The sequence below is a fragment of the Felis catus genome, chromosome A2 (genome assembly GCF_018350175.1).
Source record: "Felis catus isolate Fca126 chromosome A2, F.catus_Fca126_mat1.0, whole genome shotgun sequence".
Lineage (NCBI taxonomy): Eukaryota > Metazoa > Chordata > Mammalia > Carnivora > Felidae > Felis > Felis catus.
Genome location: NC_058369.1, coordinates 46,367,654 through 46,382,899, shown reverse-complemented (window position 1 = coordinate 46,382,899; position 15,246 = coordinate 46,367,654). Strand labels below are relative to the sequence as shown.

Genomic DNA, 15,246 nt, shown 5'->3' with positions numbered 1-15,246 from the left:
AGAAGTCTTTTTGTAGAGACTTCCTAGGGCAGTGGTCTCTTTAACACCATGTACTAGATGATTCTCGGGAGAATAGAACATCTGGGGGTTGTGCTGAGACAATACATGCCCTTGTCTCTCAGCATCGGCGCATCACAATGTGCTCCCATTTAGGTATGCCTGGGCTCACACGACTTTGTATATTGTCCTAGGTGGTGCAACTGACCCTCACAAAATAGACCAGCGGCTTCAAAATATTTCTGCCAAGATATCCAAACATTGAAGACAATGGTAATGCAAACCCCACAAATGAAAAAATGGCACAATCAACCATCCTCATGTTCCTCTCGTGAGCCACTATACAGAGAAAATAATGATGATCTAAAAAAACAAAAACACCTAACATCACCTAGATAATAAAAATGATAAAAAACCATTTAAAGTATTGTCTCTAATTATTAGCCTTACCCTACAGCACTTCTGTGCCTTACAGTATGATAATCATAACAGGATAATCATGATTGACAGGATACTACACTATTATTTACTCTTTTCATCAATGTCTATTTTCCTGCTTATTTTTACAATATATACAATATATTAGTACAGTGACACATACATAAAACTTTTACATATATACATACACATAGTTTAGGGGTGTATTTGCTGAATTTTTTGACAGGGATATGCCACCAATAAAGTTTAGAAATAATTGTTCTTAAAAAAAAAAGAAAGACTTTTGGGATGAGCACGGGAGCTGTATGGAAACCAATTTGACAATAAACTTCATATATTGAAAAAAAAATAGGCAGAAGAGAGAAGAATCAGAAAAAAAAAAAAAAGAAAGAATTGCTCTTGAAAACTAACACTAATAGTGACACCTATTCCCTGAGAAATGTACATACTGACATACTTAGGTTTTCAAATGGTTAAGTATTTATATAGTACAATCAGTAACTTTGGAATGAAAACCCAGATTTGGAAAAATTATACCCTGAAGTATTTCAGAACAAGCTTCTAAGGAAATTCAGCCTACTAACCACAAACTTACTCTCGTCTGTTCACTAAAACAGATTTTCTTAAAGGAACTTGAACAATATTGAGTTTTTGTAGTTCCCAACTAACTCTCTCACAGCAACAAAAATTCATTTGCTATCAAGTACGCAGACACTAGGACTTTGCTCTAAGTCAGACCACCATTTCTTTTAGTTGTGATCAGTGAATTTTTACCAATTACTGCACAAATACAGTGTGGAGGAAAAAATAAAACATCAACCATAGAAATAAAAAGTATTTTCTGTTCTGTAATCTTCATCACTAAATATTTCTATATAGTCATAAGCAGTTATAAGGTATATACATACTCATCAAGAACATAAAGTAATCATCAAAGTAATCATTAGAGCATATGAAAGATGCCATCTAGATCTTTAGAAAACAAAAGACAACACAGGTAACTTGTTAAAAATAGAGCTGCTGGCCCCACCTTTTATGAAAGCCACAGGTCACTGTTACTGTATCAATGGCCACTTAATGACATCATTGAGACAGTATTCTTACCAGTCTGACATATGTGAACCCACTATTTACCCCATGAACAATTACACACAACCACGAGACTATTGGTTAGCTGTTAAGGTCCTTTCTTTGGCACAGAATAGAGGGTGGGCAAAGAGTGGACTGAGCAAGGGTGACTTCCTCGATAATCACAGGACTTAAAAAAGGCATTCAAAACATGTATGCCGTTGGTATTAATATTTCACACAGGACTTACTTTATGGACCAAACAGAGTAAATAAACAGTTTTAAATTTCATCAATAATGAGAGTACAACGGACTTTTTCCTCCAACAAACTTCACCTGATAATAACTAAATGGTATGAATTGCAAACAAAAGAATTTAAGTTGATTTTAGGAACAATCAGAATGGAACCATAATGCCAATGGATTAACATGCAATGGAAAGAACTATTCTACAATGTTCAAGGGACAGCCAAGTCAAACACCCCACATGACAAGTAAGTGGGTCACAACACAGGCTCAAAACTTCAGATGACTTTACATTCACCCAGGATAAGAGTGTAAATTTAAGCACTATCAATGCAACCAAAGCCTTGCCATGACTTCCACACCAACTATTTTCCTTGGACAAAACAATGCATTGCAATGGATTAAGCCTATTTACAACCAATCAGCTATGTAAACATAAGAGATGCTAACAAACTAGTAACTGAACCAAATTAGCCTTGCTGATTTTGTCCTGTCTTGCCAGTTGCTTAGCAACTGATTCAAAGAGAAAATTAAATTAAGCAATTCAAATGTGATGTTAAACTAACCTTCCAAAATTCTGCAAGTCAGCGGCTCCACATTGCCCTTTGCTATTTGGATGGCACAGCAGGACAAAATTAAAGTTCCACTGGATCTTAATACTGGGCTAAGTATAGAAATACACAAATGCAGGAAATCCAGTAGAAAAAAAAAAAATATATATAATACATATTTGAGGGAAGTGCGTATATATATATATATATACACACACACATATATATACACACACGCATGTACACACAGAGTAGTTTGATCTCACCCCAAAGAAATGCCACAAAGAATACCTTATGTGACAACTGTTATTTTAAGCCTTTGAAGAATAAACTAAATTAAGCTTTCAAAAAATTACTCCTGAATATTCCTAAGCTTTAGCAGATGCCATGCTGGGCTAGCACAGAAGTTAGCTAAAAAGAGAGCTGGGTTAAGTGAGAAAGGGCTGAGTGGGCTGGAACCCATGGCCATGGGTGATGTTCCATGGTTTAAACAGCATCCCAGAACTTGGTGGGAGGGAGAACGTTCAACAGCTTTAAGATTCATCAACTATGAAATGAGCACTTATGGTACAGTTAAGAGAAGAGGAAGTCAAGAGGAGTCACAGGTGTGCCCCAGAGTCCCTGGGGGAGTGAAAAAGCAAAGAAGCGCACCCAGAGAGAGTCACATTAAAGACTAAGTCACATAACAAAGGCTACCAGAAGAACAGGCGAAACCCCACTGTCTCCATATCACCCTCCTTTGGTTCCCGAGTGCAGAGATTTTTGTCTGTTCTCCAAGCACTTGTAATTCAGGGCCTAGGAATACAGAAAGAACGCAGTGATGGTTGCTGAATTAGTGACCGGATTGTGCTGTAATCTCTACAGCTCCCCAAGTGGGGGCAGGTATGTCCTCTCAAGATACCTCCAGCTCTAAGTCCCCATGCATCTATTCACCGATTCAATTACTATTTATTAAAATGCCTACTGTGTGTTGGGTGTGGTACCGGGTGCTGAAAATAAAACACTGAACCCAACTCACACGTTTCTTAGTACAATTCTAATGATAGCAAAAAACTAAAGACACGAGTTGAACTACATCAAGTCAAAGAGTACAACAGAGGATTTATGTACTAATAAGAATTATATGCTGACACAATGTGGCTGGTATACAGCAGCAGCGTTTTACACGGGGGCCGTGAGGTTGGGCAACTCCAGCAGAGGGGCACCTGACAGATAGCTCAAGGGTGTGAAGGAGCCACGTTGATAAACATCTGGAGGCATAGCCTTCCAAGGGGAAAGACTAGCAAGCACAATGGCCCTTGAAAGAAATTTTGACATGGTTACGTAAAAAAATAGAAAAAAAAAACAGCCTGAAGGGTACTGGGCAAAAGGGAGTTACAAGAGATGTGGCCAGAGAAGCAGGCAGAAGTTCCATCATGCAGGGTCATATAGACCCTGGCGAAGCAGGGAATAGTTATTTCTAAAAGCAGTGAGAAGCTACCCCAGGACTTTAAGCAGAGAACCTGGCAAGGGGGCTTTTTTCTTGTTTTTTTTGTTGGGTTTTTTTTGGTGGTGGTGGTGGTGTCAGTGCCCACCAAGAAAGGTTGAGGCGAGGGAGGGGCGGCTTTGGGGAGAGAGGTAGAAATCAGTAATTTTAGCTATGCTTAGTTTGAAGTGCCTATGAAACATCCAAGCTGAAATGTTGAGTAAGCCATCCATCAACTAGCAGGTTGGAAATACAGGAGTTATTTAAGGAGTGAGGGTGGGGTGGTGGGGGGCAGAAGAAGGATGGTAATGCTGAAGGATGTCAGCATTACAAATACAACATGGCTATCCATCTGCAACTAGGCAGGGCAGAATAAAGACCCTTCCTCCCGCTTTCCCTCCCTCCAGAAGAGGGAGTCTCTCAAGAATAAACAAACATTAACAATTTTTTTTTTAAAAAGAGATACATATCATCTAGAAATACAGGGGTAAATGTCAGTAGAAAATGTTAAAACATTTAAAATTGTTGCCTCTGAAAAGTGGAAGGCTTGAGGTGTCAGACATAGAATTGTTAGTTTTATTCTGCATTTTATCAGTATTTGAACTTTTTTGAGGTGAAATTCACATTAATATTAGCCATTTTACTTTTACTTTTTAACTTTTTAATTTTTTATTATTTTTTAATGTTTTATTCAGTTTTGAGTGGGGGGGGGAGAGGGAGACAGGGAGAGGGAGTGGGACAGAGAGAGGGGGAGAGAGGGAGAGAGGAGAGAGAGAGCCTGCAAGCAGGGGAGGGGCAGACAGAGACAGAGACACAGACTCTGAAGCAGGCTCCAGGCTCTGAGCTGAGAGCACAGAGTCCCACACAGAGCTTGAATTCAAGAACTGCAAGATCATGACCTGAGCTGAAGTTGGTTGCTTAACCGACTAAGTCACCCAATTAAGGTGCCCCTTCATTTTATTTTTTAAAGATGTTATTTTTTAAGTAATCGCTATACCCAACATGGGGCTTCAACTCACAACCCCAAGAACAAGAGTCGCATGCTCTACCAACTGAACCAGCCAGGCGCCCCCAAATTAACCATTTTAAAGTAAACAATTCAGTGGCGTTTAGAACATAATGTTGTGCAACCACCACCACTGCCTAGGTCCAAAACACTGTCATCACCCACAAAAGAAAACCCTGTATCTATGACGTTCATTCCCACCTCCAGGATTTCACTTTTTAAAGAAGGTGCACATACCATTGAAAATATTTAACTTTTTTAAACAACCTTTTTGTACTCAAAGGCATTTCAGTTTTTACTGACTTATCACTTTGCAACCGAATGACAAAAGGCAACAAGCTGGATAATGCCACAGATCAGTGGAGATGTGGAAACCTTTCTGCACTGTTGAGAGATAGGCAAACTAGTGAAACTAGGGATGAGTAAAGTTACGTAGATATATAGAACCTGTAACATATAATCTGGCAATTCTGCTACTGGGCATACATTCCAAGGACATCTCCCACAGGCCCTCAGGTCTCCCACTTGAAGGAGGAGGTCTCAGCAAAGACAGCCACGAGAAGGCACACCTGCTCTTAGCTGTACTGTCCTGGAAGGAACACAAAACCTGTATCACCAGTCATCAGTGATAACCAAACACATGACCCCACCAAGATATAAGGAGCTAAAAAATGCAGTTCAGATGAGTGCCAAGAAAGAAGGAGTTTGCTGTATACCTAACCAACCTCTGCTACTGTCTGTCCTTGAATTTGCCAAGTATCCATTTTGCTCTTTCCTACTACCAGGCACCGGCTGGAGTTGTAGCTGTTATACTAGACAAAAACAGTTCCTTCTTTCATAGAATGAGCTCTTCCAACCTACTTCAAAGACCAAAAACACAATCAACAAGCTATGATTTTTTAAAAATGTCTTCATTCACCCACCATATGTACATGCAATTTTATATCGAGAGAAATCAAGGGGGGGAGTTTATGTAAGTTACAAGTATGAAAAATTTAAGTGTTGTTCATATCCTGCCTTCTTTTGAAATGGTTAAGAGGCAGAGGAATGAAAATTTCAAAAGAACAGACAGTATGATTACCAAAGAGAAGACGGGGCATTAATTCCCCAATAATGGAGTTAAGATTTAAAAGAAGTAACCAAAGGGGACTACAAAACAATTCATATCTTAAGTATTTCACAAGGGTATGGCTTCTTCATCATTCTGTTCCCTATCGCATTCAATAAAATATTAGGCCAATAAATAAGTGGATACTCGAGGTTTAAGAGTAGTCTAAAATGGCAGTTCACAAAAGTAAAACCCACTCATATTTCCAACAAAAGCCTTCAATGAACAAGTAATTAACTCCAATTCACAAAACAGGAAACCAGTACAACACACTGTTGTGTCTGTTGCTTGTTAATCACATTTCCCAAGTCATGACAGGAGTCCTTTGAAGTTAAGTGACATATTCCAACTGGGACTGCAAAACAAACCTTCCAATACCTGTCTGCATAAGAATATACACATTGTTATTAAGAGACAAAGGGAAACGAGTTAATTTTTTTCCCACTTAGGCCATCAGATGCTTTTTCTGAGTAGAAAACTCAGGACAGTAATTGTTTCAGGGTACAAACTTACAAGTAGTAAGTAGGCCCTAGAGATCTAACATACTATCCTGTAGATAACAGTAGTGTGCTACAATCATTCAATTTGCTTAGAAACTAGAACTTAATTTTTCCAATCACTAAAAAAAAAGAAAAAGGATAATTACATAAGGAGATGGAGGTGCTAATTATGGGTACGATGGCAATCACATTACAATATATAAATGTATCAAAATATCAAGTTGTATGCCTTCAATTTACAACAGTGTTATACATCAAATATATTTCAATTAAAAAGTATATGTCAGGGACACCTGGGTGGCTTAGTTAAGCATCTGACTCTTGGTGTTGGCTCAGGTCATGATCTCATTGTTCTTAAGTTCGAGCCACGCGTCAGGCTCCGTGCTGCCAGTGCAGAGCCTGCTTGTGATTCTCTTTCGCCCTCTCTATCTGCTCCTCCCCTACTCGAGCCCTCACTTGCTCTCTCTCTCTCTCAAACTAAACAAACACTAAAAAAGAATTTTTTTAATTTAAAAATACATGTTAAAAAAAAAAAAAGGAAAACCCCAGCTAATTACACTCAAGGCTGTTATCATCTACCTTTTTCACCTTTCCTGGTTGTAGAGCCATCATTCACAAACACATTAACTAAGTGGAAACGCAGGTACACACTTCCTTTTTGATCTACTTTAGCTCAACCAATTAAATTTTTATTTACCAATTCATGAGCATTATTGAAAATAATCAATTCTAAAGGCAAGGCCTCTTCCCACTATACAAAAGTATACACAAGCGCCCTCCAGCTACAGCCGTAACACAAGCATCTGCCTGCCTTTGGACTGTCAGATGTCCCTCCCTCTGTACCTGGACAGACAGATGCAAAGACCCAAAGCCACTTAAGGATCACTTGTGACAGCAAGGTGAGATGTCCAGGGGCAATATGCATAGTGGATGAACAAGGGGTGACGGGTTACTGTGACAGAGGTGACACCCCCCACAAAAGGTTCCTCAACAAGGACCAGGTGGTGCTCCTACAGCTCCTTTGTGCCTGAGCCTGGCTGCGTCCCTGCTGATTTTGAGCTATCTGATATTCTTCCAGCAGTTTGCTTTTTGCCTTATCTTACTCCGTTTCTGTGGTTTACCACCAAGAGTCCTAGCCGACTTCCAGAGTGAAAAACCACTTCACTTTGGTGGCAATAGAAATGAACAAAGGCTTTTACCATCACCTAAGAGAATGCCAGAAAGTAAGACACAATCAATCTGGAAACCTGGCTATCAGTCCTGGTTCCGCCACTCAGTACCTAAGGAGTCTTGGCTAGGTTACTGAAGTTCTCTGTGGCTGCGTGTCTTCCTCTGGCAAATGAGTCACCCTTAAGGGACCAAAGATCCTTGAGACCCGATGGAGTATGTGGAAGCATACATTCCAAGTCAGGTAACTCAAAAAGACCCAGATACAGAAGGACTGAGTGGATACCGCTCTGCAATCTAGCTGACTGGGTTTAAACCTCAGCTCGACCATGGGAGCTGTATGATCTGGAGAAAATTACACAGTCTCTATAGGTTTTTGTCTCTTGCCAATACAAGGGCAATAACCACAATGACTAACTACAAACTAACTTAAATTATTAACTACTTCATTTAAAGCACTTACTACAGATCCTGACACAGAGTAAACACTCAATAAATACTCACCACCATGATAGAATGGATACACAGACTGCATACCCATTGTATACCGCACAGCTAGAAGAATACACTGGATTTAACAAATTATTTTGAGTGAAAGAAGTCAAAGCAAAAAAAAAAAAAAAAAAAAGAATCCAATTATACTTAATGAATCTATTTACATGAATTCAAAACCAGGCAAAACTAATCTATAGACAGAAGAGTCTGAATACTGGTTACCTTTGTTGTGTGTGTGTGTGTGTGTGTGTGTGTGTGTGTGTGTGTGTGTGTGTGGTGGGTGGGGGGGGGTGGTGGGTGGGTAGGGATAATTCCTGGTAAGGGGCACTTTCTGAGATGCTAGAAATGGTTTCTACCTCAATGTGGGTTGGGGTCATGTGAATGTGAGTGAGTGAGAGAGTGACTGTAAAACTTCACTGAGATGTGAATTTAAGGCTTGTGTATACATGTATGTGTGTGTGTAATACCTGAATAAAAAATAAAAATAAAATAGTAGCTGTTCTTACCAAAAGGAGGATTAAACAAAATTTCCCTTTATGTGGAAGGTTAACAATAGTGTCTGATTTCCATTGCTGGGAAAACATGCTTTGTTTTGTCAGGGTTTGGGTTGGGCATTTGTTGGTTTATAATGGAGAGGAGGAAAGGCACAAGAGAGATTACATCACTGACTCCCCAAATGGCCTCAGTTATTTGCGTTACTCACAGGACACCCTGGGCAGTGAGCATTCCCTGGCCCAAAGCCTAATACCCAGAGGGACTGTGACCAAGGGAGGCTTTGCTTTGCTGACTCCCTGTATTATCCAAATATAATACCATTAATAGGCAGCAGTTTTAAAATGTAATCTGTAACAAAATGCTAGGATACCTATTTGCTTCAAAATAATCAGGAAGAGGGGAATGGGGGGATACAGATCGGCCAACAAGATTGGCCATGAGTTCATAACTATTAAAGGTGGGTGTTGGGAACATGGATGTTCATTATACTATTATTCTCTCACATTGTATATGGGCTTAAAATTTTCTATAATAAAATCATCTGTGAAATTTCTTTTTAAGTATGAATTTTTTTTAATAAAAACCACACAAGTATTCATCAAGTTCAAAACAAGATTGTTTCTAGGTAGGTAGGTAGGTGGTTAGGTAGGTAGGTAGGTAGGTAGGTAGGTAGGTAGGTAGGAAGGTAGGAAGGAAGGAAGGAAGGAAGGAAGGAAGGAAGGAAGGAAGGAAGGAAGGAAGGAAGGAAGGAAGGAAGGGTAAACCCTGTTATATATGTAACCTGGTCCAATTTCCCAATCCACCTGAAAACCAATATATTCTATAAAGGAAGAAATAGATGGAAAGATCTGTCAAATAAGAAATACAGTGAACTGAAATGTATCTCAAAATAAGAGAATGCCCAGCTTAAATGAGATCTGTGAATAGCATGTAATACCACAGATTTTGCAAAGCCTTGCTCTAATAGAACTCTAGATCCTGGGCACCTCTCAGAGTTAAAAGGCAAATGAAACTTCACTGTGTATAGCCCTGGCTATTTAAACAAACTACAGCACTTGTGAACCTCTGAGAATATGTCCTATCTTCTACAAAAGGGCATTCAAAAAGTCTGGAACATCCAGTCTGAAAGGAGTTACATAAGCTATTGGACTGGTCATCCTGGGATCCTCCTGGAAAAATACTTTTCCCATTAGAAACTCCCATTACACAAAGGAAACATAGGCAGTCTCTCTTGAAGTAATTTGATTTCTCCTTCATTCAACAAACATTTTTTAAGCGCCTGTGTACTAGAGATAAAGAGTCAGTACAATCGGGTCCTAAATGTTCTCAGGAAGGGAGAGGAGCCAACAGATAACTCCAGGGTGTATGGAGCAAAGGGGCACCTAACCCAGTGTGGGGAGAGATGGGAGAGTCTGTGAGAGAAGGCCCCTCAGCAGAGCTTTCAGATCTATTGCTGAAGTCAGTGGGTAGGGCAGGAAAAGGGAAAAAACAATTTAAAAAGAATGGAAAATTTGTTGCATTATATGCAGCATATTAGCCCCAGAATTAACTTACTTCTCTGTGAAGTGGGTCAGACTTCCTGTTATGGCCCACAGTTCAGAATGAGAAAGGCTAATACCACCAACCTGCTGTCCACTCTCCGCTACCTGGGAACCTCAAAGGTATGTTGTCTTCCCTTGTTCTCCACTTGGGGTTCAAAGCAATGGCACCTAAATCAACAAACCTGTCATGGCTGGTTTGCACCCATTTCTCCACAGAGAGATAAGACAGCAAGTAAACACCAACAACCAAGAGAAGACACCAGCTCGTTTGTCTTGTTCTGGTCCTTTCTTCACTGGTCTCCACTGAGGACCTAGAAACACAACTCTGAGCCTCCCAGCACTTCTCCCCCACGCTGGGATTTCCCAATCAGCCCCTACCATTTGTGAGCAGGGCCTCTCCTCCACATGGCTTTGACTTTTTACATATTACTCATACTGTCAATGAATAGATTCCTTCCAAAGAGGCCCTTTCACTGACTCTAAACCAGCCAAAAGGAACTAACCAAACAAATCAAGAGTCAAAGATGTCATATATTTACCCTGAATGAAAAGTTGCTTTCTGAATTTCATGACCTATGTTTCCTTTACTTGCACTCTATTTTTATCTTAGCAAACACACACAGTCTACCATCAAGCAGCCTTTGGAAGTCAAAATATTTGCCAAGAATGATTATCGAATTTTTTCTCTCCCCAAAATACCTACCTGAAAGATACACAGTCACCCCAGATAGTGGTTTGTTATAATAGAGGTTCTCCTAGAAGCCTCCTCAAAAATGATAACCTTGTCTCAAACCAGGAGATTAAACCAGGGTTTCTCAACACTGTTACTTGTTAATAGGGTATCACCTATAATCCTTTGTTTGGTGTGGCAGAGTTGGGGGGGGGCGGGGTTCCTGCATGCTGTAGGATGCTTAGCAGCATCCCAGCATCCCCAGCCTGTGCTCTTCAGCCGTCAGTAGTACCCCATCCCCCAGTTTCTTACCAAAAAAATGTCTCCATATGTTGCCAAATGTCCTCTGATTGGGGCAAAATTATCCCCCATTAAGAACCACAGGATTAAACCATCCTTCCTAACCTTCTTGAGAATCAATGCCCTTAAGTTACCAAAAGTGACAAGATGGACTGACAAAGACAACAGCGAGAGGCAAAAAGCATTCTAGACTCTTATGAATTATGTCTCAAAAGCAGCTTGTTTGCTGTACTTGGAATTCTACTTGACGGTTAGAATTCTCTTTCTATAACTGACTCCCCTGCCTAAAATCCTTGAGGGCTGTGATTCTCAGCCCTGGCTAATCCTCATAGTCACATGGGGGAGCTTTCAAAACAATACAGTGCTCTGACCCCTCCCTCACAGATTCTAATTCATTGGTCTGCAGGTGGGGCATGAGCAAGGTTTCCCACCAAAACTCCCCAGGTGATTTCCACTGAGAAGAGCTCCTTTAAGATTTCACACCGCAGTATGCTCTAACATGGGTATATTAAAATCGCCAGGGGGTTTTAGTAAAATACAGATGCCTGGGTGGAACATAGTGGCCCAGGAATCCTCATTTTTAACAAGTTCTATAGGTGATTCTTATGTAAATGGCCCCCAACCACACTCTGAGAAACTGCAGCCTGCAGAATAAATGAATTCTAAATACAGCATTTCTCCAACTTTAATATGCAGACAAATCATCTAAGGATCTTGTTAAAATGCAGGCACTAATGCAGCAGCTCTGAGGAGGGATCTGGAATTCTGCATTTCTAACAAGCTCCCAGGTGATGGGAAGTGCTGGCCCGGGGACCACTCCACCTAGCAAGGTTCTAACAGTCTCAAGCGACTGCTAGCAATGTGCTTGCTGGAGGCCTTGTCGGTACATAGATCACAGAGCTTAGCAGCGGAAACGTCCAGATGCTTCACATGCTCAGGCGTGGTACAAAGAATGGCGTCCAGGAATGTGTGGCCCTTCATGTGGCCCATCTCCAGCTTCACTTCTTCACAGCACTCCCCCACCAACGTCCCACTCCGGCCATTCCAAACTACTTACAATTCTTACAAACATGTGCCATCTGTCACTCTGCTGTATCTGTACCAAGTATTTTCCTCTACCGGAAACCGTCTTCCCATATCACCATCTCAACCAGCATCGTCACCATTTTCTGCCCAGCCCACTCTTTATCTATCAAGCTTCAGGTTCACCTCCAAGTTCAGCTCCCCAGGGAAGACTTCCCCGTCCTCCATCCTACCCCTCCCTACCACGGGATCCCAAACAGTATCTTCATTCCAGGACTGCCTTATGGTTTGTTGATGTAATGGGTATGGCAGACTCTTGATTTAACCAGAAAACATCTAACGCTGTTTTAAAATTTGGTGGAGGGGCGCCTGGGTGGCTCAGTTAGTTAAGCCTCCAATTTTGGCTCAGGTCATGATCTCACGGATCATGAGTTTGAACCCCTTATCAGGCTTGCTGCTGTCAGCTTGACAGCACAGAGCCCACTTCGGATCCTCTGTCCCCCAAGTCTCTCTGACCCTCCCCTGTTCATACATGCACATAGGCGCATGTGCACACACTCAAAAATAAACATCTTTTTAAAAAAACTCCCATAGTGGCACTTGTACCCCAATGTTTATAACAGCACTCTCAACAATAGCCAAATTATGGAAAGAGCCTAAATGTCCATCACTGATGAATGGATAAAGAAATTGTGGTTTATATACACAATGGAGTACTACATGGCAATGAGAAAGAATGAAATATGGACTTTTGTAGCAACATGGATGGAACTGGAGAGTGTTATGCTAAGTGAAGTAAGTCATACAGAGAAAGACATATACCATGTGTTTTCACTCTTACGTGGATCCTGAGAAACTTAACAGAAGACCATGGGTGGGGGGGGGGGGAAGAAGGGGGGGTAGAAAAAAAAAAAGTTAGGGAGAGAGCCAAACCATAAGAGACTCTTAAAAACTGAGAATAAACTGAGGGTTGATGGGGGGTGGGAGGGAGGGGAAGGTGGGTGATGGGCATTGAAGAGGGCACCTGTTGGGATGAGCACTGGGTGTTATATGGAAACCAATTTGACAATAAATTTCACATTAAAAAAATAATAATAAATAAAGGTAAATAAATAAAAAATAAAAAACTCCCATAGAGTAATAAAAATAAAATGTATTTGGTAGGAAAGGTCCTTTTCTCTGTCCCTGGATACAAAAACTTGGATAAGACTCTGGTAACAGCAAGACACTGACTAACCTAGGTTACAAATACTGCCAATTCAGAAATTAAAATTATCCGGACCCATATAATGATCAAAGTTCCCAGTATTATTTCAAGCTAAGATTCCACTCCCCCGACTTCCCATCTTAGGCTTCCATCCTCCCCGCCATACTTTTATCTTGCCTACTTGACTTCGGATCCCATCTGGGTAGAAGCAGGGCATGTGGGAAGAAGGGCAGCAGGGTTCTGACTTGGCTGGAGGTATCAAGCTGCCTTCATACACCAACCCTAGACGACAGATGCTTAAAGCTGACTTCTTCATTCACTGGGTACTTTTTCATAGATTTTTGTTTGTAAATAATTGTAAACTTATTTCAACAAAGAAGTTGAAAGAATAGTAATACATAAACTACTCTTTACCCAAAGTCACCGTTTGTTAACATTCTACCCGTTTGCTTTATCATATTCTGTCTTAGACACATAGAGAATATATAACCTTTCAAGTGTATGATATATACGAATGATATAGGAAATTATTTCCTGAACCATTTGAGAAGAAGTTGCATTACATTATGCCCTTTATACTTCTTTCAGTGTCCATTTTCTAAGAATAAGGATATCCTCTAACATAACAACAGCACATTATCAATTTCAGTAAAGTTAACATTGACCTTGTGCTTTTATCTAATCTACAGTCCACATCTCTACTTTGTCATTAGACCCAACAATGGCCTTCTTAGCGCTTTCCCCACTCTGGTTCAAGATCCAGTTAGGATCAGGGACTACATTTACCTGTAATCTTACTATAGCTAATCTTCATGTTTTATAACCATGACATTTAAAAACACAATCCCCCATTTTTTAAAACAGAATACTTCTCATTCGGAGTCTGAAGTATCCTCGTGGTTCAATTCTAGCTGAAATACTGCATAAAGGCTATCATACTCTTCTCAGGGCATCGCATCTGGAAGTACCTGGTGCCCATCTGCTCTGGCTGGCACTTTAACAGGCATCCTGGAGATCAGCCAGCCACCACTAGAGGTCCCTCCTCTGCAGTCCTGCTTCAGGGGAAACCTATCTATCCTGACAGTCACAGCCCCTCCTCAGTCACTGAAGATCCAGCATCGTGCACCCAGGTTCTCCTCTGCAGAGAGTCCCTTTCTAGAGAAGAAGACCTCCATACCAGCTCCCTCACACGTGGCCCATATATGCCCAATGGAAAAATTGTGAATTCTTTGCTTGGGCAAAAAGACACCAACATAACAGAAATGCTTTTTTGCTTTGCTATTAACACACCTAGACAGCCACTTTCGTCCCCTAGATATTTTCTAGTTGGAATCAGACACCCTCAACTCTCCCCAAGCAGAGGGGACACATACTCAGCTTTCTGAATAATCCCGTTGTAACTCAATGCCTTTATAAATACCCAGAACCTATCCACATGAATGTGTTATCCTTTGAGCCTTGGTGCCACAGCAGAGACTTCTAACTTCTACCCTACCTACCTGATCTCCTCCTACCTCCTACCTCCTGAATTCTGCAAAGGCCTGCAAATGCAGGCCCTGGGTCTTATTCATCACTGTGTTCCAAAGGGCCTATCCAGTACATAAGCCTTCCATAACCTTTGTTCAGTGAACTATAATGTACCTCCCACTTGGAATATATCCTCAAACACATTCAAACATGGCCATCTAAACAAGAGGTCTTGCTCTATTTCCTTGCCTTTTACTTCTTTTTCACTGTTTTTTTTTTTGGTCAAAAGTTGGTATTTCATTTTATTTTACAGGACTGTTTCATTTTCAGGTTTTGTTCCAGTAAGCTTCAAATTTTTTTATACGTACCCTTTTTTTTAATTGAGATTTCATTCATACCCAACAAAATTCACACTTTCAAAGTAAACAATTCAGTAGGGGTTTTTGGAAATTTAGGGTTGGTGTAACTATCACCACTTATCCCACAACACCTGCATCATCCC

The 15,246-nt window shown here is 40.7% G+C and overlaps 1 protein-coding gene across 7 annotated transcripts in view; it reads right to left on the bottom strand.

Annotated features, from left to right (window-relative positions):
- ITPR1 (inositol 1,4,5-trisphosphate receptor type 1) overlaps nt 1–15,246 on the bottom strand; it is a 326,193-nt gene that overhangs the window by 208,656 nt on the left and 102,291 nt on the right. The gene's annotated exons all lie outside the window — the stretch shown is intronic.